The 22,688-nt window shown below is 42.3% G+C and overlaps 1 long non-coding RNA gene across 9 annotated transcripts in view; it reads left to right on the plus strand.

Annotated features, from left to right (window-relative positions):
• The window catches only part of LOC127470821 (uncharacterized), an 86,897-nt gene that overhangs the window by 52,667 nt on the left and 11,542 nt on the right, over window positions 1-22,688 (plus strand). The gene's annotated exons all lie outside the window — the stretch shown is intronic.

Here is a 22,688-nt window from a genome sequence, read left to right on the forward strand (position 1 = left end):
GCCCCCTCCTGCTCCGTGCACAGCTCTTTGAATTGCCCCTGATCCGCTTCTAAGGCTCCCCGGTTGCGAGCGGGGCCCTTTGAAGATGAATGTCCCAGCACAAGGCAGACATGAAACAAAACCTACTCCCTCATGTCAGAGTGAGCAGCAGATTCCTCAAAGTCCTCCAGCACAATGGTGGCCCTTTGGTGGGTGAGAGGAAATAGGTTCACCCGCTTGGGAGAGCAGAACAAAATTGCACAGGGGCGCGCCTCGGGAAAAGAAAGGGGGTTTTTGGGGGGCTCTGCAATGTTCAAGTCTGGCCAAACTTATTTCAACTCGACTTCTTTGGATCTCACTGATGAAGGCAAATCTGCAGTTATCAGTTTTCCTCCCCCTTAACATTTGCTGTGTTCAAGGGGACGGATATGCCATGTCTTCTTGAGGGGGAATATTCTTTGTTTCCATGAAAATCATCACCCCAGCTCCTCAGACTGTGTGTAATCATAATTTTCTGGTACATTTGGGACATGATGTAGAGCCCTGGGAGCTGAAGGGCCCAGAGGTCCTTGGGAGAGTGGTACAACTATAGGAAGTGTTTTGTTATCTGTCCTATTCTGAATATTTCACTGACAGTTGACACTAAACTATCCATCAATGTGTTTTTTAAACCTGATGGATCCGTTCTTCTGGCCCAGGTGAGTGCTCGTGTAAGATCCAAAAGTTTTCATTTCCATCAGATGATTGAACCCATTTCCTTGAGGGGGTTAATGGGCTTGTAATGCAAAAATTGAACTGGTGTCCCGGGAGAGACTCAGTGTAGGAACAGAATGGAAAAGAAACAGTAAAACAGATGAAAAAAAAAAAAAAAACCAAACAAGAGAGATTTGTTGATAGTGATTGGGGGACATTCTTCTCACCTGTCCTGGATGACTGTGAAAATGCAGATGTGTGAACTCCTCTGAAGTAAATGAGGAAAAGCAGAACCCTCTGGGCCATAATTCTTTTCCATATGTGATAGATCCCTCTTCCTTCCAATCAATTAATTGCATCCTAAAAACATCTATTTCTCCCCATTGACTTTAAAGGGATTTTAGATGACTGGCTCAGATAGAGCTGTCTCCACAGTCAGTGATTAAAGTTGGGTTAGATGAGCTGGCAGACTACAACGGGGTTTTTTTCTCCCTTCATGCCAACCCTAAATCAAAAGGCATCTCATCAGAGTATTATAAAATACAGCCTTCAGAGGGAGAGTCTTCTACTTCCATATTCTGGCATCTGAAGGGAGGAGGGAGACTCCCATCAATTTAGAGAGAGGTAAAGATTTCATCTCCCTCTAGAAATCATGGCCATAATGGGAAATTCAGACATTTATGAGATTTGCTTGGCCAAGGCAGAGCTGAGGATGTGAATGTTTCTGTTTGTCTTTGTAGTACTGCAGCAAAAGCAGAATAAAAGATGATTTTAGGGGTTATTTTCATTCTTCCCCCCTCCCCTTTTTCTTATGCTAATAACCCAGGTCTGTGCGACCTTACAAATTGAAACCTTTACCAGCCCTCTCCCTGTGATTGGAAAATAGGGACAAACTGTGAAATGGGGGCTAAATGCAGGTGTTTATTAATGGGGAACCTCCCAAAGAAGTATTTCCCAATTCACCAGAGAGGAATTCTCACCAAAACCTCTTGCAGGTTGTGTCTGGTTTAAGCTTGAATGTCAAAACCAGGTAAGATTGGAAGAGATTTAAACAAGTTGCTGGCAATTGGTGAATGTTTTCCTTGGGTTTCAAAAGTTTGCAAACCTGGTATGTACTATAAATATATATGTTTTAAGTCAATGTGGATTTCAAGGACAAGAGAAAGCAGAGCAAGAAGTGACTTATTTTAGGTTTAAATCAGAAAGGGACATTTATTTGTTTCCTCTAAATCTTAATTTCTTGACACAATGGGTAAAGTATCAAATTATTATTTAAACCTGCAAATAAAGTGAGAGTCCATCTTCCCATTTATAAGTAATGTTGTTATGCCAGAGGACAGACATGGCCGTATTTTTTCCTAATGGAATCTGCATATCTTTTCCCTGATAGCCCACTGCTGGATATGGATGGTTGCAATAATTGGCCTTTTATTGGTATATTGTGTTTTCTCTGAGATCTTTCAACTTTCTGCAGTAAATCCTTTTCAAGTTTTCCTTCTCTGCTGGTTTAGTGCTTACAAAAGTTGAGAATCTGGAACAGCAGGACTGTGAATAAGACTCACTATTTTGATCTGCTGTATAAATCACATATTGGTAGCTGGTATCTCTAAATTTATATCCTTTTTAGTAGAAATATCTCAGTTGTTTTTGACTATATTTAGCAAGAAAACTCAATCTTTCTCTGCTATTTTTTCCTCCTATTTGTTCCTGGCTCAGAGGCCTGGTGGCACTCAGTGGATAAATGCAAGAAAATCTAATAGTGCCTTTCTAATATACCCATTTATCTGATATCATATTTTATTTTAACTCTTCATGCAACTCTATAATCACTGCTCTGTTGCTATAATTGGATTTCCAAGTATATTTGTGCCATTAAATTACATCTATAGCTTCTCTATAAACGTATTCAGAGTAATTAGTAATCCTCTAATTTTTAGTGGAGTCATATTTTATATCAACTGTGCTCATTTTTCTCTTCAAATTCTTCAACACATTTGTGCCGATTTTGCTTTTTACTCTGGAATATCTGGCATAAATAATCATTAAGTTGTTTTTTTTTTTTTCCCACTGTGAATCTGAACGGAGCCTAATCCAGCTTTCACTGAATTTAATGGTAATCTTTTCACTTACTTCAGTGGAAATTGGATCAAACCAATAGGTCACAAATTGCATTCAAGGCAAAGTCCCATCTTCTCGTGGAAATAGTTGTGTAACTCACAGTGTTTTGATGGAAGGTGCAAAATAGCTGATTATTTCTATTTTTTTTCTTACCAGATAATTTATAGGTTCTCCTACTCAACTTTATTAATAAGTTATGATATTGCTGTAATATTTAAAAGATTATTTTTAACTTGATTTTTCTGAAAACTTGAAAACCTTTCCATGTAAAGATTTTTATAAGCAGGTCTAGAATGTTGCCTTTCCAGACCTCAATTTAACTATCTATTCATCTCTATTAGAATACCTGGAAATTGGGCATTTTTAAGTTTTAAAAAATATTTTGTCTTCGTTTTAAATTGAAAACTAAACATTTGACTTTTTGTTTTGTACCAGCTCTCTGTTGTGTCACTTCAGAACAGTGTCAGTTCATTAGTATAATTACTCCTCTTGCTGCTGAATATGAAAACCTGTAAGCACTTCCCTCCAAAAGTGTAATTCCAGCAAATTATGTTCCCAAGTAGGCAGAAATTTATGATGTTCACTTTTTCCAGCGTTTTAATTTTGCTGCTGTGGGGTGGTAACTATATGTGCCAAATAAGATTTTGATTTTTTTAAAAAAAAAGCCTCTTGCAACTTGCTTTTTGAAGAGTTATTTTGCTCTTCTGCTCTGCTCCCACTCCCTTGATTAGAGGTTTGTTGCTTTGGTGATGTGCTTCTCCTCCAGGCAGTTAATGATCACAGACAACTCTGTAACCTGTAATTTTGGGGGAAGGTTATTGAGAAGGTGATATGGCAACAATTGTAATTGTTTCTATAGCTTAGAAATGTCCTTAGTCTTTGCTGGCCACGTATCAGGACTTGGGACTTTGAGTGGAAGTGGTGCCCAGGATTAGAGACACTTTCCTGTGTTATTTATGCCCAAACTGTGCCAGTTTTAAGGTTAGAAAGAACATTGTGAATGGTGGTGAATTGTTGTTTAACTCTTAATAAAACACCAGTGCAGACGGTGCCTGTTCCATCCCAAGCAGAAGGTGACCTTGGTAGGCTTGAGGATGGAGCCCCTTGGATATCCAGGGAAAGATGCTCAGCCAGTGGAGGGATGGCTCTTAATTCCTGGTGTGATTTTTAGAGCCTCAGGAGCCTTTTTGAGCCTTTAGATGGCAGGATAGCAATCACTTATCGTATTGGATATTTATTTTATTTTTCCAGCGTAGAGGAGAGTTGTTTATGAGCCTTAAATGGAATAAAACCCCTTAATATAGTAATTTCCATGCTAATAATCTGAATGGAGCACCGATGCACCTAAAATTCAACCCCTAAATGCTGCAGTTATTTGCATATTGTGTGGAGGTGCCTCCCCACTACTGGGAGCCACATTCCCACCTCACAGGGACACTCCTCCTTGGAGGCTGAATTTTTCCAGTGGATGCCTACGAGCACTTTGTACAGAAATTTTGTCAAAGAATGACTCGTGCCTTGCCACTTTAAAACCATGGAAACATCACAATGTTCTTTTAGAAATGACTCCAGGAATTAATTGCAAATGACTTATTAATGAAACAAATATTCAGCTGTCACTGGAACTAAACTCCATGATCTGCTTAATGATTATTTTTTGAGAAAACACTTTTGTGTTTGTTTGATCTGCCTCGTGTTAACAGCGGTAGGAAAAGGGGAAAGCGTTTGGTGTCGGAGTGGAAACTTGAAACGGGCAAAAAGGAGAGGAAAAACATCAACCAATGACTGGAAAATGGGTGAAAAGCCCAAAGAAATAGCAGATCCCCCAACAATTATGTTGGAAAGCTGCTCCCCCAGGCAGCCCTGGTGGGGTAATGAGGGTTAAATGTGGGGACACAGGCAGGGGAATCTGGCAGGGAAGGGTTTCACAGGAACATTAATTCGTGTTCCACGGCTGCAAAATGAGCAGGAAAAAATTCACCTCACACGGGCTGGGGGAATGTTTGCAAGCTGCAGAGAGGCTCTCAAATGAATGTGAAATATCAGCTGTAGTTCTGCTAATTTTATAATGAAAATAAGTGCTGCTAATTAGGGAACATGCATTCCTCCTGGCGCTGGAATCCAGGACACCCCACCAAACTTCCCTGCGTGGTGGACCTTGGACCTTCGTGGTGACCATGACCCAAGGGAGGTTTTTCCACAGGCAGCCATGCATTTTTCCACGTGTTCTCCTCTGCAAGGCACAGATATAAATAGGTAATAAAGCCTTTCCAGGGATGGTGTTTACAAGAGCAGGGACACGGGGCAGAACACGAGCGAGGCGGATCCGCCCGCCTGGGGAACGCAGCTCAGGTGTCCTTCTGCTGGTGCTGCTGAATTATTTACCACTCAGCAAGTGTGTGCCTGTGTGAGAGATTCAAAGGAGGGAATCTGAGGTGAAACCCCATCCGTTTACCCAGAGCTGACACTGGAATATTCATTATCACATTAAACCCAACCGCAGTGAAAGGGAAGGCTTCCGTTGATTATGTGCTTGCATAAAAGGCTTCTTTGGTGGCAAGCCCATGTGCCAGTGATCTGAATATAAACCCTAGTAAGTGGAAACCATCCTCTTTAGGGTGAATTTGCCTTCTTGGTAGTTATGAGACTTGGCAGGTTTAAATTATGTTTTAAACCTGCGGTGGATTATATGATTTTTCTAACTGGCCACAAGCAATACTAGATGAGCACACACCACACGTGCCCAGTCCCAGCCACAGGCATGAACCAGGATTTCCAGTGCAAAGTAAAAATAAATGCAGATTTTCTATCCAGAGGATGATGCATATTTATCTGGGAGCAATGTCAGTTTGGCAGGGCTGGTACAAAGGTCTCCTCTGGAGTGCCGGGTCTGCTCACACCTGCCTTTCCCTCTCCCTCTTCATCCCAGGTTTGTACTGGAGCAGACAGAGCAGCACATCTCAGAGGAGTTTGAGGAGCCCATTGGATTTAGGATTGTGGAGAATCACAGTAAAATACATAGGATTGGCCATAAAACAGACAGGAGGCATTTCCTCTCTCTCTCCATCCATCCCTTGCTTGCTCCTTCCCTGTCTTCCCCCTTTACCAGGATCCTGTTGAATTTAAAGACTCAGTTAAATCTTCTTCTCTGGGAGGCACAACAAATAGTGAAATGCTGAGCTGAAACACCAGCACACGAGATGAAAGGCCACCTCTGGAGCAGGCTGTCCCACTGGGAAGCAGGAGGGCTGGAGTTCCAGCTTAGGTCTGCAAAGGAGCTTCAAAGGAACCCGGCACAGTGAGGACTGGGTTTGGTGGACGTGGGCATGTGCAGAGATGTGAGAATAAAACCTATTTCTGTTAGTGCTAAGAATGAGGATTCGCCCACAATTAGTAATTTATTGAAATATGCAACGATTGCATCAGCACAAATAATTTAAAAGGATATAAAATTAAGGTTTCTCAATCCCATAATACTTACAGAAGGCTTTCTACAGGGAAGAAACAAGATGATCAGAAGCCAGGCTTGCCTGGTCATAAATAGTGATGGATAAAGCTTGATTTGGAGTGTGGTTGCAATGAAATCCTGAGCTTATTTTCTCGGAATGCTGGAGATATTTATGGCATGTTCTTCCCTTTATGCCTCCCGTTTTCCTCTTTGGTTGGAAATGCATTTTGTGAGTGAGAATAAAACATAAACATATAGTAGATACAAAAGTGTCAAACACCTTCAGCTTTCACTGATCTTCGGAGAGAGCAGGGACAGAAACCAAAATGATCTGTAACTATAATTGAGAGGCAAAAAAATCCGTGTTTAATAAACACTTAAAGGAAGAATTACACATGCCACAAATCCCCTTTTATATTGCACTTAAAATCTCCTTACCTGCCCTTTAGTTTTCATGGTTTTCCTTATCTTCAGTGTCACTTAATCATATTTCAACAGGATTTGCTTCCCCACTGCCCATCTGCTCTTCCTTTCTAGTGCTGTGTTAATGCCAGAACACCATCCCAGTAGTTCCCTTCTCCCAGGCTTTGATGTCAGACACCTGGGGATTCAGTTTGTTTTTTTTTTTTCATTCAGGTTCAAACAGGAAAAAAAAAATACCAATACCTGGTTTGTGGGAGTGACAGATACTGTTTTCAAATGCAGATGTCCAGAGTTGGGGCAGGGGATTAACAGGAGGTGACACAACTCTTCTTTGAGTCCCACTGATGTTGAGTGTTGGGACCTGATGGCTGTGCTCTGCCCTGTGCTGGCCATGGCAGGGCTTCTACATCATTTTATTAATCCTAAAAGCACTGAATTAGTAATCTTTGTATATATATATATATGTCTTATTTTTAGAGTTAAGGAAGACTTTGTGCATTGTGTCTTAGTTGATGAGTCTAAAGGTGGGGAAAGGTCTCCTTGAAAGGGGAGAATATTTTTCTTTCAGTGTTGACAGGAAGTCTCCCAAAATAGTTATGTGCTGCCTCCTGCACTAACAAACTTTAAAAATTTATATAGATCCATTCTAATTCATCATGTAACTGTGAATTAGTCCTTGGGTCACTGATTGGAAGAGGTCTGTGAGTACAGCAGGGGATATTATTCTCTCTCTCACAACTATCTTTGCAGGACATTAAGCTCTCATGATAATTCATAAGAAAACTTCTGTTTCCAAAGATACTCAGTGTCTGCAGGGACCAACATTTGAACCTCTGTTCTTGAATTATTTTTTAATTAAACATAAAGTTGGGGCTTTTTGTCTTATAAGGAAGTGCCTCTTGACTTGCTTACTCTGGTGTTGCCTGAGCTGGTTTTGGTGGGAGCAAACCCAAATGAGATGGGAACCACCAGAGATCCACCAAGGAATGGCCCCCATTCCTTGGGAAAAGCAGGAGACAGGACAGAGGGACACTTGGGGCAGACCTTAGAGGACAAGTTTGGAAAGAAATGGTGGCTTGGAGGAAGATTAAAGGAGTGTCTCCTTCAAGACATGGATGTGACAGCGAGAGGGGAGGCTGGGGGAGGCAGAAGCAGGCAAGGAAGACAAAGAAAGGCTGTTGCTGAGGCTGAAAGCCTGAGTAATAAGAGGAAAGGGTTTGTTCAACTTTGATTTGTTCAATGAACATGTGATGAAGACAAAAAAGCCCAGATTGATTGTCTGGGAGGGAAGAAGCTTTAAGAGGACACATGGGCAGGTGTCTGAAGCAGAGGAGAAACCACCACAAGGCAGGTCATGGGACCAATAGAGAAGAAGGGATTAGAAAAGGGGGGGTGGCTTTAGCAGTGGAAACAGGAATTACCAAGAAAATGGAAAATGAAAACTAGTAGGAGCTGTCTGGAAAGCATTGTTTATTGTTATTACTATTAATTATCATTACTATAATTATTATTATATTAACTAAAGGCTGGCTTGCTTTGAATCTTATAAGCAGCTTCTGTCAGAAAAGTAGAAAACAATTTTTAAATGTTGATTTTTAATTCTGCTTTGGTTATTAAAGACTGTTAATTCTGTTTTATTAGTATCTTGTAAGCAAACAGTGAGAACATTCTGTGTGATAGAGATGATTAAGATGATGAACCATTAAAATTTGGTTCAGCATTGGGCACATATGGAAGAAAAGGATTCCAATTAATGCATTACTGTGATGGAAGCACTGCTAAAAGTAGTAATAATGGTTCTCTATTATCTATGGTTGATTTTAGAAGAGAGAGGGTCCATGAGCAGTCAACATGAGCATTGAAGGAGCAGGAAAAAACCCCTTTTAACCAAGTAGAAATGTCAGTGGTGAGCTGTGAAAGGAAGTTGAGCTGAATATTGAGGAAAATTCAAAAAGATAAAAATGATTTCAATTTGGTGGTTCTTCAGTGGTGCTGCAGTTTGGCAGCTGTCAACATCTCAAAATATCATCTCCCCCAAACTGTTGAAAGAAAGAAACCCTTTGATTTTTCCCTTGAGACTCCCAAGCTGAAAATGGACTCTTTGTAGTCTCAGACTCATTTCAGACAGGTTTTTTTTTTTTTAAACATTCTTGCTGGCAGAAACAACTAATTCATAAATAGACTCTCTGTTAATTAAATAAGTTTTATCTTTTTAACTTGCCTTTTAAAATGAAAAAGAAAGTAAATCTCTAACATTTCCTCCTTTATTACGAATCTTAGGGGACTAAGCATCACATTTCTTGCATCATTAATAATGCAAATTAGTTTTTGTTTGCATCTCCTATAAGTTTATAGTTAGAAGTAAATATTTAATGCACAGATCGGGGAAATCAAATCACGGAGAGCGGAAATTTTCCTTTATAGAACGTTAATGTAAGAAAGATGGGAGGCACTGTGGTTTCTGTTTATTTAACCTTTTTGCTCTTGCTTTTCTTTCAGTGGAACTCTTTGTAACTTGTCGTTAAACACTGCTCTGTTCTTGCAGTATCTGTTTTTACTATCTTTACAGTAGCCACAGCGTTCAGCGTTTAATACCATTTAAAGGAGAGGTTAAACATATCCACAGCCTACTTAGGGCTATAAGGATTATATTTTTTGATCCTGACTATTGCCAGGAAAACCAGGTGATTATTTATAATAATAATAACACCTAAAAATTTGTTGACTTTGCAGCAGTTTTTCTTAGTTTGCTTAATGAAGCAACAGTCAGCCAAATCAGATTAAGCTGCTCAGGGCCTCTATATCATGCCCAGTTTAATGACTCAGGAGGGTAAAATACTTGGAGTTGTTTATTTGTTAGCACAGGGCAGACTGCAGTTAGTGGATATATCCTATGCTGGGCTTTTCCCTCCTTATTTTCACACATTATTCTTGAAAGTGTTGTACCTCCCTCTGTATGAAATGTCTGTAGGAATGAGACAAATTGCAGATGTTTCCCCACATCTGTGCTTTCTGCAGCCGCTCTGTTCGTTTGTGCGGTGGATAACGAAAAATAATAAGTGTCCTGTTATTTTGGGCGTGAAATCTGATAGTGAAAAAGACACCAGGGAGAATTCTTGGGTGATAAAAATTTAAATAGACCCATTTATCAATATGACAGAGATTTGACCTGAAAGTGAAAGTGTTTGGGAGTTAAGTGGGGTTGTGTAAAGAAAGTTGAGGCTGCGCTGCAGATAGACCGGAGGGTTCGTAAGTTATTAAATCAAAATAAAAGGTATTGACAAAACAATAAATTGCCTGGATCGCCCCATCTAATAGATTCTGGGAGCACTAAGTACATTCTCCACACTAAAGATGTGTGAAGCCTTTTCCTTTCTCGTACTTTTGTTCCTCTCCTCGGAAACATTCGCGCCGTGGTTGGTTTTGTAACAGCCTTGGCACCAAATCCTGCCTGGGAATGCTGTGCCAGGGAACTGGCTCGGAGCAGTGTGGTGGGGAGCAGGAGAGGTGGCATCTCTGCTATCCACAGGATTGTTGCACTTTGCAGGTGGGCTCTGAATCACTCTCTGGGTGATTAAAATAATAATAATAATAGCAATGGCAGTAGAAACTTCACTGCGGAGGTATTTTGCTAGTATCTTTTAAGGGAGAGCACACCGAGGGGCTCTTTGCTCTCCTTGGGAGTCCTCAGCAGCATTTCCATGCTGGAAATCTGTGGGATTCAGAGGGGGAGCAGCATCTGGCTGGGATGCTTTGGGGAGCAGTTAATGCCACCTGCTTATGTCACCCCCTAAACCTTTCACAGTGACCATCAGTGTCATCACCTAAACCTTTCACAGGGACCACCACAGTGCTTTGGGGAGCAGTTAATGCCACCTGCTCATGTCACCCCCCTGAGCCTTTCTCAGTGACCATCATCTTCCTCAGAGAGGGGCTGAGTTTGCTCATGGAGGGGGAAGGCAAAGGGCCACGGGACATGCTGGCACCAGAGGTTTGGGGAGTGGGTGATGGGGCAGCTCTTCTCCCCAGAATCATCAGCTGGGACCTGCTTTTTCCTGACTCCACAGGGCTGGGGGTGGGTACCCCCCACCTACGGCTTCCCCGCCGAGGAGGGAATGAGCCTGGCTCTGTTTGCCTGGAAAACGACACAGATTTGAGACTATTTCCCCTCCTGTGGATTTTTTCCGTGGAGAGGAGCATGGAAGACATTACTATTTATAGTGCACAGTACGTGTGCACAGCGGGACATCCCCCGGCTCTGCCAGCAAACATCCTACCAGTTTGGAGGGGGAACACCTCCCAGCCCCGTGTCCCCGAGATGCCCTGTCCCCTCTCCCAGGGAGGTGGGAAACCACACAGGGTACCACCATCTCCCCCCATCTCCAGCTTGCTTTCACTTCTTTCGAGATGAGATGCTCTCCCCCCCTGCCGTGGAGCTCATCGTGAGGCTCCAAGTCAAAGCAAGTTTTCAGCACAAATAGTGGGAGTTTTAAGGGGAGGGAGAGGAACCCAAAAAATGAAGGTGTGAGGGGGTTGCAGAGCACCTGCAGAGCGTGGTTTGGGGATGGACGGTTTGGGTGTGTGTTTGAAATGAAGATTGAAAAGTGTGTTGGTTTAACCAGGGGGTTTGGGGAGTTTTCAAGCGAATGAGGGACTCGGGGTCCCTCAGTGCCCACTCCCTGCCTGACCACCCGGGGCTTTGTGTTCCTGCACGGCTTTGGGATATCAGAACCTCCTCATCTCAGCTCAGTTACTGATACAGAAAAGATATCTGACAATGGCAATGAAAACAACAGTAAGCAGTTGGAAAGGCCCAGCTCGAATCGTGCTCTGTCAACAGCTTTGCAATCTGTATAAATATGAGTGGAAAGACAAACAGCTCTGATTTCTCTTTAAGAATGTGAGTATCCATTGTCGTAGATTTAAATTAGGATGTTTTACTTGTACTGTATGTAAATTCCTTCTTGGCAAATAACCCGTGTCCACTAATGTATGTGTATTTTGGGCCTGTATAGTTTGGGTCTCTGTGAAATACAATGAAATTTGATAGCACACAGAAATACTTGCATGGAATGTCAAATTTTTTTTTGTGTGTGCTTCTCACATATCCATAAAAGAGTTTACACATTTCTAATTACTCATTCAAAAAGAGACTTTACAGCACTTTTAAAAGAGAGCCAATTTTTTCCCTACTGTGTTCTGTTTTTACAGCTTGTGCAAAGCTTATTTAACGAAAGTTTAAGTAATCAGCGAAAGTCATTTCTGAGCAAAGACTGACAGATATGAAGCCTCTTTTCACACTTCATAAGAGGTGGAGAGGGTAGCCATAAAATTTACAGCTGAATAGTACTCTGTTCAGCTTAACTTTATAGAATTATTAGTGTTTCAGGTCTCTGATACATTTTATGATGGTTAAATATTTTAAATTATTCTATGTGTTTTGTGGGGCTGAGCTGTAAGTGCGATAACAGCGACCTACCCTCCCAAACCCAGGGACCTGAACACTCCCTTGGGGCTGGTGTTGTGCTAAAAATGTGTTTGCAGCTTAACTGAGCTTCATGAGATATTAATAAAACACCAGCGATATGTTCCCTTTGCAGAGACTCACCTCTGGCTATGGAAGTATGAATTCCCAGGATATGGAAATGAGCAGATGGGGACTGTGGGTAAGAAAGGAGTCAGGAGGGAGGTGGCACCTTCAGCTTCTCTGTCCCAGCTCCTGCAGCACAGGGACACACAAGTTTTGCTCTATGAGAGACGTGGTGGAGAATAAGTGGCAGTTTAGAATCCCAGACTGGTTTGGGTTAGAAGGGATCTTAAAACCCATCCAGTGCCACCCCCTGCCATGGGCAGGGACACCTTCCACTAGCCCAGGTTGCTCCAAGCCCCGTCCAACCTGGCCTTGGACACTTCCAGGGATCCAGGGGTAGCTGCAGTTTCTCTGGACAACCTGTGCCAGGGCCTCCCCACCCTCCCAGGGAAGGATTCTGAGGACATGACCAATTCCGTGGTAAAAAGGCTGAATAAAAGAGGAAGAGCTTGGCTGTATTTTGAGACTGAGAAATGAGAAGTCTCCATTTCAGCTGTTCTAGGTGAGCATGGCTGTCAGTCACAGGCATCTGAGTGTGAGTCTTTTTAAATGTCATGAGGTGCCCAGATGTTACAGTGAGGGGCAGCACATACAAATACTTATCACACAATGGTTTGGACTGGAATGGACCTCTAAAGGCCATCTGATCCAACCACCTGCCAAGAGCAGGGACACCTTCCACTAGATCAGGTTGCTCAGAGACTCATCCAACCTGACCTTGAATGTGTCCAGGGATTGCACATCTACCACCTCTTTGGGCAACCTGTGCCAGTGTTTTGTGTAGAAAATTTTATCCTTCCGACAGCGTATAACTAAGCAAACAAAAGCAATTACTAAAGGTATTTAAGTTGTCTGTACGCTCCTTTCAACCTTTTTTTTTTTTTTTGTAGTGCTTTAGCTGTAACTGTTTACCCAGGAACAAACAACAGAAAGGCTTTCAAAATTCTTTAAAATAATATAAATTATGTGAACTGGAGTAAAGTCCCACTGCAATTACTTTGAGGTTGGCCAAGAACTGAATCAGGGAGGCAACCTTTGTCCTTACTGCTTAGCCCTGGTAGAACATGGACACAAGGAAGTGACTCAGTTTATACCTTATATCAGCACATGGTTTAAATACATGTAGTGTAAGGTTTATATTTTTAAATTCATTTTTATGTGAGCCTAATACAGCCTCATGAAGCTCACTCTTGCACCAGATGAAAGCAGTGTATTTGTAGCATTTACTGTGGTTCATAAATCACCGTGGCACTTTGTTCCTGTCCACAAGCTGGTTTTTGAGCTAAAGGTTTCAATCATTAGGATGCACAGTATTATCTCAGGCATAGTTGTAGTCCTACAGAAATTATGCTGGGGTGCTTTTGGGTGCCTGAAATTTGGGGGAAAACCTTTGTGTACTAAGTGCTGTTGGAAAGCTGAGACTCAGGGTTCCTGCAGTTGCTGCACTAACAAATGCTGATGCTCTCAACACATGGTGTGACTCTTGGGGGATGGTCCTGTGGGGTTGGACTCAGTGATCCTACAGGTCCCTTCCAACTCAGCATGTTCTGTGATTCTGTAACTGTGTGGAAAATTCTCCTGTGTCTTTATGCAATTCAGGAAAATCACTTCCCATTTCACTTCGCAAATTCCCAGCGTTTGCCTCCGACATCGATTTCAACTGAATTTAAGCTTTTCTGGGTGCTGAAACCCAGACTTCAGGTAAAAATTCTCAGGTCCAGGGCAGTGTTAGGCCCTAAAGGTTTTCCTTTTCGGTTGTCAATACCAACAGTTCCTAATCCTGTTCCGTTGACTCTGAAAACCACACTGAGGAGGCGCCGGGTGATCCCGCACTCAAACGGTTAATTTGCACTACGTTCTGTTAAAGAAAAGGAAAACTGTCACCCTGTCATTTTAGAGTCTGACACTAAGCTTGTCAAAAGAGACAGCTGTTAAACTGAATTACTGTTGACATGCAGAGAAACGGCCCTTTGCCAGATGTAAAGGACATCTGCGGCAATGAAGTGGTACAGGGTGGCTTTTAAAATGTGGTCACACTGGTATTGAATGGGGCGTCTATGGCATTAAAACGTGGCCTTGACTCAGACAGTTTAAGGCAGCGAAGCAGAGCCACTGCCAAGCACAAAGAAGTGCTGATCTGTTGCTGTATCCATAACTTATGCATGAATATGAAAACAGAGCAGTGTCAAAGCTATTAAGCTCTTATCGTGTCTCCAGGAGGATGTGGGTTTAAAACACACAGTAGGAAATATTGTGTGTTTCTGGGCCCTTGAATGTGCGGTAGGTGAGGTGTGAATTCATGAGGTGGATTATGCAGGGAATGAATAGAAATAAGTCGTCTTGTCTTCAGCTAACAACTGCTCAGACAAGAATTGCAAAGGGCATTAAGCTTAGGAAGTGAGGCTGGATGTGCCTCGGCGTCTCCGATAAGGCTCTCCCGGCGTGTGGAGTACGTGGTGGGTGCTGGGGAGGGTCCCCTCTGGAGAGGGGAGCAAAGCAAAATGGAAATATAGGGGCCTGTAAAATCCTGTCCTTGTATCTTCATGTGATTTTCATAAAACAGGCAAGATACCAAATTAATATTGTAAAAAAATACTGTTATTATGAATATTTTATAATTTAGCGATTGAACCAACAGTAGGGAATTCTGCACATTATATAAGAGTGCAAGGCTTTGATTTGCATGTTTTTAGTGTAGGAATAAAGCTGTTTGGGGGGGAAAAAATAGTATCAGTTAAGCAATTTTGCTAAATGTATGAAAAATGAAATGTTATGAGACACAATATGTATTCATTACGGAATGAAATTGATGTTTGAAGCTAAAAAAAATATATTCTGGCCAAACATCCTTTTGAATATGTTAGCAGATCATATCTTGATTTATTTGTATGTTTAGTGGTGGCAGAAACTGAAGAGTTTACCATGTTGGGGGAAGGAGGCAAATGATATTTCTGAATCAGACAGGCTGACCTGCTCCTTTCTGCAGGAAAACAACAACAATTTGCTCTGGATGGGGAAAAAATGCTGGAAGAGGTGGGTGTGAGAGGGGGTTTCTTCTTTGAAAGAGGAAATTTTGCTTTCCACCTCTATGCAGAAATGCTGATGCCAGTTGAGGTGGACTCATTTCTCTACAGGGTGGCAGAAAGACCAGGGGTTGTTTAGGTCTTGAGGTGATTTGGGCTGGTGCCCTGCACTGCTCCAGGGGAACATCCCATTCCCACTGGGAACATCCCTTTCCCATGGAGAGCATTTGGCACCTCGTGCTGCCGTTGCCCTCCACCACAGTGCCAAGAGGTGGATGATCCGTGCCCATGGTCCAGCTGGATGGATTCCAGACTGCTGGAGACGTGTTGCAGTGTGTGATTTATGGGGGTGGCTCTGGGCATGTGGAGGGAGGCCGGGCAGTGCTGCTGCCAGTTCTGACCCGAGGGCCACCAGCACATGTAGCCAGTGGTGCTCCCACTGTCCATATGGCCGTGGTTGGCTGGAGCACAGCGGGACACGGCGCTACCAGCGCAAATGTCTGGGATCTAACACAGCCCGTCCTGAAATCTCATTTATCAACAGCTCCAGAGCTCTACCATGTGCTTGGGAGGCAGGAAGGAGTGTCAGTGCTTGACCACCGTGGCACAGACAGCAGGCAGAGGGTGGTTGTTGTGTTTGTGCAACCTCCAGGAGTCGATGGCTTGTGCTCTGTCCTGGCCTCTGCGAGAGGAGCAGGCAGGATGACTGTGCTCCCCTGGGATCACAGAACATGGGTATGCTTTGGGGTTCATGGTGTTGGCAGAGCTGTTTCCTCAGGAATGGCTTTGATGAATACATTTTGAATGTAATTTAGTTTGTGGAATGCAAGAGAGCAGGTGGCTGCCTTGCAGGACCTCCACCATCTCATGGGGGTGTTCCAGGGACCGCTGGAAGCCACCGGAGCTTCCAGCCTGGTGGGGTAAGGGCAAGACAGGCTTAGGAGGAAATTGCTTTACAGTGAGGGTGATAAAACACCAGAACAGGCTGCCCAGAGAGCTGTTGGATGGCCCATCCCTGGGAACATTCCAGGTCAGGTTGGACAGGGCTGTGGGAGGACAGGGCTTGGATGGTCATCTCCACCCTGCCTCACACAGGAGTTATTTGGGCAAAACACCACACACATCTGCAGAAGGATGTTGGATTCTGCCATAAAAAGGGCTGAAATCCCAAACCCACTTCTCACAGGTTAGGCAGAGCTCAGTGCTGCTGGTTTCAGCCAGAGCACACTCACCTATTTCTGTAGGTTTAACTCTGCTGTAATGATTAATTTCTTACAAACATGTACAAGGTGGAACATTTAAATAAACAGGAACAAGCTTATTATTAGATGGCAGGTTTTTCTGTGATAGCTCTTATAATGTCATCATGAGTTTATTAAAGCTTACCATGAAAAATCTTTCTCCAAATCTAAGCTCTTTCATACAGCTTCCCGTTTTGATTGACACCAAAATAAAATAACTAACCTATAAATTATAATGTGTGATTTAAATGATAGATAAATGCATTATTTGTAAGGTATTGCGAGGATCAACATATGCAGCTTTAAGAAAATAAAAAAATATTTTACCAAGATAATAATAGGGCAGAACTCAGCTCTTTTTGTGAATATTCCCACTGCATACCAATATCAGATGATCTTTAAGGTCCCTTCACACCCAAACCATTCTATGGTTCTATGATTACTTTTAACAATCAAACAGATCTGGAAAAAAAAGGCTCAGTGTAAACAACCGTTTCAACTTCATCTTGTAGCCAGTCCAAGGTCAAAAATGTAAATCATGGAATCACAGGATGGTTTGTGTTGGAAAGGACCTTAAAAATCATCTTCTTCTACCCCCTGCCATGGGCAGAGACACCTTCCACTAGACAAAGCTGCTCCAAGCAACACTTCCAGGGATGGGGCATCCACAACTCCTCTGGAGCAACTTATTCCAGGGCCTTCCCACCTCTACATTCTCCTCAGAGACACCCCTCAGCTTTGTGTTGTCAAATAAGCAGATTTGTGTCATTGAAATGACCCCAAAGTTTGTAGATCTGTTCCCACTCACCTGTTTGCTGACGTTGGAAAGGCAGGTTTCTTGTCATTATTTGTTTTTTTCATGCCAAGGAAATGAAACTTCCTGAGCTCCCTGTGTTCCCTGGGAGATGCTCCCTTGGAGATGCTCTTGGACACAGTGAGCAGGGCTGAGTTACTCCTCTGCAGATCTGCCCCCAGGCTGTGTCCCACTGCAGGCAGCTCATTGACCAGCAGAAAATAATACACAGTGGCTCCTTAGAACCCATCTCTTGGGAAAACAGGGATCTCCAGGTAGGGAAAGGACTCCGTGCTACTTTTTACACCCCCTATTTTAAATTGAGCTTTTAAGTCGGCTGTTCTGTAGCCTGATAAGTGCTCCCTGCTGTAAGCAGGACCTCAGACAGATGGAATGTGCTCTGTCAAGGCTCAGACTTGGCTCAGTGAGGCCATCTCACAGTGCTGGTGATGGTGAACACCGTTAATGGGCTTTAAATCTGCCTGTGCAGGTCCCAGCATGGAAAACGTGGCTTGTGTCCCTGGAGTTTTGCAGCTTAAAATGAGTTAATAGCACATCTCAGGCTAGATCTGAGTGCATATTATAAATGACTAATTTATTTCTTGAATTTAGCGTTTCCTCCCGCTTAGAGTGTGATTTCTATGAATAATTTCCTATATAAAGGTACTTCTTATCTCTTTCTTTGTGGTTTGAATCGAAGAAATATTTGGAAACGGAGGGGGTTGTTACCTTTGTGCACTTGGATGTTCGTGCCGTGTTTTTGGCCATCTAAAATTCGGTTTCCAAGGCTAAAGGGCAGGTCTTGCAGAGCCAAAATGAGACTTCACAGCACGATGGGAACCCTTCTCAGCATTAAAAACCATCAAGATAGGCATGGATGCTGCAGCTCCGTGTGCAGTCCAAATGTGAGGCAACATTTACTCTGGATTTATACAGTTTAACACTGCAGGGAGTTTGGGATCTCCATGAACCTCACCACCTCTAAGGTATTTTAGTGCAAAATCCTTTCTGATCCCAGTTGGTTGGCAGTGGGACTGGTCTCAGGGCAAGGTCAGGAGGGATTATATTGTTGCTTTAGTGTAGTTTTGCCCTGTGTGTAATTCTCAAAATCGAGCTGCACGTTTACTCTTTGCTGACTTGTTGGATAAACCACATCCTGCATAAATACATTGATAAATACCTGATATAACTTCAGCTGAAGAAGAATCAGAGCTGTCCCAAGGAGGAAGGTGACTCCTTTTCCATCTTTGTTTGCATTGAACGTGTTTCTTGTTTCAATGACTTTTTCATGAGAATTTAATCTTTTTGGAAACACTGGGAAAAGCCAGGTAATATATACTTAAATATCTTTAGTCTTGTCCCATGCCCATATTTTAAGATTAATTTCACAGGTACAGCCAGCTCCTCCAAACATCAAGTTTTTTCTTTTTAACCATAAATGTAGTTATTTTACTCTTCCTTCTTTGTTTTCTTTTTAAAAAGGCCATTTATTAGTCTAAGTGAACATGCACCAGATAGAAGTTTTCTCTAAATTAAATGGAAAATCCATTTTTGGCATATATTTTCTCATGTAATTAACTATCATCTTGTCTCAGTGAATGTAATTTTCAACAGAGGAACTGAGTTTTGGTTATATTTGCTTTATCTATAGGGATTTTTCATATTTTATAGAAGGTGTAGGTGCAGGTAAAGAGGAGGGCAGGTATTGGTGTACTCACTGAGGAGCTGATTTACAGAAATGGGGCTCCCCTGGGCCTGACTTGCAACCCACACACTTTGCCTTTTATTTATTTATCTGGCTACTTAACGCTTCTTACTGTTTCTCTTAAATGAATTAATTTACCCTACAAAGCACTCCTTGCAATAATCAATGACTCATTACACTGAAAACCCGCAGGAAATACTAATTAAATGAAAAATGTGCAAGGGGAATGTTCAACCTCTGTATTTCTAGCCAGCCAGATATTTAGTGCTTTCTTTTTCCCAAGTTCTCCTAAGTTACAGGGGAGGTTTTTACCTTGAGCCCCAGGGAGCTGGGATGGCTTAGAGTGTGGGGATATTTCCCAGACATGCCAAATCCAGTTCATTCCTCATCAATATCCACAGGAATAAATAATCTGTTTATACACCACATTTCTCTGAGCTCTGCAAGGTTCTTGTTATGAATTCCTTCCAGCTGCTTTTCTCATTCCCACAGCAGAATTGCATGGGAAGGGTTACCCCTTGTCCATCAGTTACTCTAACAATTATTGACTGATAACCACTGGTAATTCCAACCCTCCCCCAAGCTTTGATAAGGATTTTCTGTAGTTGTTATGCTCTAAAATGTCTCCTCACCCAGAAAGGTCTCGAACTTCAGGTTGAGCAGGTGACACAGCCACCTTTTTGGGGTGCTTGAATAGACAGAGGTTAATAATATGGAACCTGGAGGTTTTATAGCTATAGAAAAGCTGAAACTGAGAGTGGGTTTGAAACTCCTGCTTTTTGAACCATGGGAGGGATTGTGTTCCATTACCTTCAGCCATGGTGGGCAGAAATGCAGGTTTCTTTTATGCTGCTCAATCATTTTTGGAGAAAGTGTGTTAAGTAAAGCCATAAAATAAAGGGATTAGAACAAGATATAGGAAAAAACAAACAAACAAACAAAAAAACCAAAACAAGAGATCACCACCACTAACAAAAAAACCCAAAAACCAACAAAGACAAAAAAAGCTGTGGCAAAAATCCTCTCCTTGACATTCCTGGTTTTGTGCACGTTGGTTTTCTGTTCTGGTTGGTTCTCCCCAAATCAGTTTTCACCTCCCTGAGTTTCTTTGCATGTGTTGTAGATTTATATTTTCTTTAAAAATCAGTCTGTACCTGAATTCAGGAATATTTTCACCCCAGCAGAGCAAATGAGCTGCTCCCATTTTGGTTTAGCGAGGGATCAAACACCAGCCTGGGACACTTCCCATCCTGGGCAGGGTCAGGCCACACACACCAGCAATAACTACTTCATATTAAATATGGGAAAAGTGGGAGAACAAGGAAGAGAAGGATGAATTATTTATTCAGTTTTAAGGCAGCAAGAATTTCAGTCAGTTTAGCTCCTCATGATAATTAATCTACCCAAAGAGCTGTTAAGTGTAACAACATCGAGGATGAATTCCTTAAAGTGTAATTGACCCACAGAAATATGGATGAACCCATGACACTGCCTTTAGTTTTGCTTTTCAGTGATAAATTGCATTAAAATGGTGGCAATGCATTGAGGATTTTTGTAATACTTTGTGCTCAAGTTCAAGGAGGTCTTGTTTCTGTAGGTGTTGGACTGTGTTGTAAGACAGGGAAGGCAGAACTGGAAGGGTAAGTTAGAAGGGGAAATATATTTCAATCCCAAATGGATGAAACTTGAAATAGACCCCTAACTATGGGGTTTTAGGGAGAAAAAATTGGTATTAGTAGTGTACTGAGTCTATTTGTTCTGCAAATCAAAAGCTGGATGTTTTCCTCGCTCCTTTGTAATTTTATTGAAGGAAAATTATAGAAATCTTTGGCTTTTACTCGTCCAGTCCTTTCAGTGCTTCAAGGCATTGATACAGGTTACCTAGCTGGCTTTTTGTCTATCTGTCTCCCTCACCAGCCTTTGGAATTCAGTGAGACTGATGGATTATAGCACTTTGGAAATCAAGCTCTATATTCTGATGTCTACAAAACATAAAAGAGGTTGGAGTGTGTATATTTTGCCCTCAATCTACAATATATTCCTTGAAGACAAAAGGAAAAAAAATCACATAAAATTGTCTCTTTATTTGGAGGTACTTTAACATCAGAGGGGATTTGCTTCCAGCTAAGAAAACATTTGTTCCAGAACTACAAATGTTTGATATGCTGCAGTATCAGATAAACTTTGTTAGTGCACAGTGGCACAGAGCTGATAATTGAAGAACTCTCAGGATTTTGGGCAGTAAAATATCCCCAGTGAGTGCTGAGCTCAGTGGGAAAATGGGATGTATAAATCTGCAGTGAGAGGAGAGGAACAGGAGGGGAGAGTTCTGCACTCAATTTTGGGAACTCCAAACCACCAGGTTCGGAGTTAAAGAGAAACAAAAGTGAGGGGGTGATATCTTTGGGCACAAGAGTTATTTTTCAAAAAATTTTCTCATTAAATATAATGTTGGAAAAGAGCCCATGGAAATTCTCAAGTCACTGGAGACTCCTGCTGTCGCTTGGCATGGGGGGAGATGATCTGATCTAGTGGAGGAATCAGCCTCTAGCCCTGCATAGTCCCAAAGCATCTCCTGCAACACAGTGTTGGGCATTTCATTCAGTAGAAATGGTCACTGGAGGCACCAAAAAAGATGGAGAAAGGTCCAGGTAAGAAACCCATGGCCAAAACTAATGGATAACCTGGTGTCGTGTGGTGGGACGTGGAACAGGAACCTGGGAAGAAGCACTGATGCCTGAGATGAAGGTTTATCACATGCAGAGTCAGCCAGCTCTGGGTGATTTCAGAAGTAATTATGAACCTGGGAAGAGCAGGACAGGGAACAGCAAAGCCACCAGAGGAATTTGACAACAAACTCCAGAGAGCAACCGCGGTGCCATGAAGGGGGAGACGCTCGGGCACCTGTTGTGACAGCTGTGCCTCAGCATCCAATGACCAGATCAGGGTGGATAACGAGACAATCTGCTCATTTAAGAGTGTATATACAAACCCAGCAGGGACATGAAACTGTTTTGCTTTGTTTTACTGATAATGTGTTATTGGAGTCATGTCTCTGACTGTGTCCTAGAGTGGGTTCAAAACAATTACTTATGTAACACAGGATATATTTAAGCCAGAGAAATGTGTGTATCTCAATTTCTGGTTAAGAAGCAAAATGAAATTATGTTTTTCTGAATAGATTTATTGATTTCCGTTTTTCCAGCACAGGGATATCCATCTCAAGGGCTGGATGCCCCTTGCAAAACTTCAGCTGTAGAGTAATCAATGGATGAGACTAAGATGCATCTCTTGCCTGCTGCTGGTTCATACTTTAATAACTGCATTATTCTAAGAGTAAACTCCTTGTAAATAAGCTCAATCAGTGCATTCTCCAAAAGTTGGAGCCCATCTCTGGGTGGCTCTATCTGGTCCAGGGTGGCCAGAAAATATCTGGTGCAGCCCCTGCAGTGTCCTCTGCTCCACAAGTGGTCAGGCATCTTCTGGAGCAATTTTGGCATTGATTTTGTGGGGGCAAAGGCACAGTTTCAGCAAAGTTTCATCCGTATGTGAAAGAAAATTGTATTTGCTGCTCACTTACAGAGCAGAGTGACAACGTCAGGGAAAACAAAAGGAAAAATAAAACTCACAGAGCAGTTCTTTGGGCACCAGGAATCAGCAGAGCCCGGGGACACT

Source organism: Manacus candei, unplaced genomic scaffold, assembly GCF_025592945.1.
Source record: "Manacus candei isolate 608988 ecotype Guabito, Panama unplaced genomic scaffold, ASM2559294v1 h1tg000003l, whole genome shotgun sequence".
NCBI lineage: Eukaryota > Metazoa > Chordata > Aves > Passeriformes > Pipridae > Manacus > Manacus candei.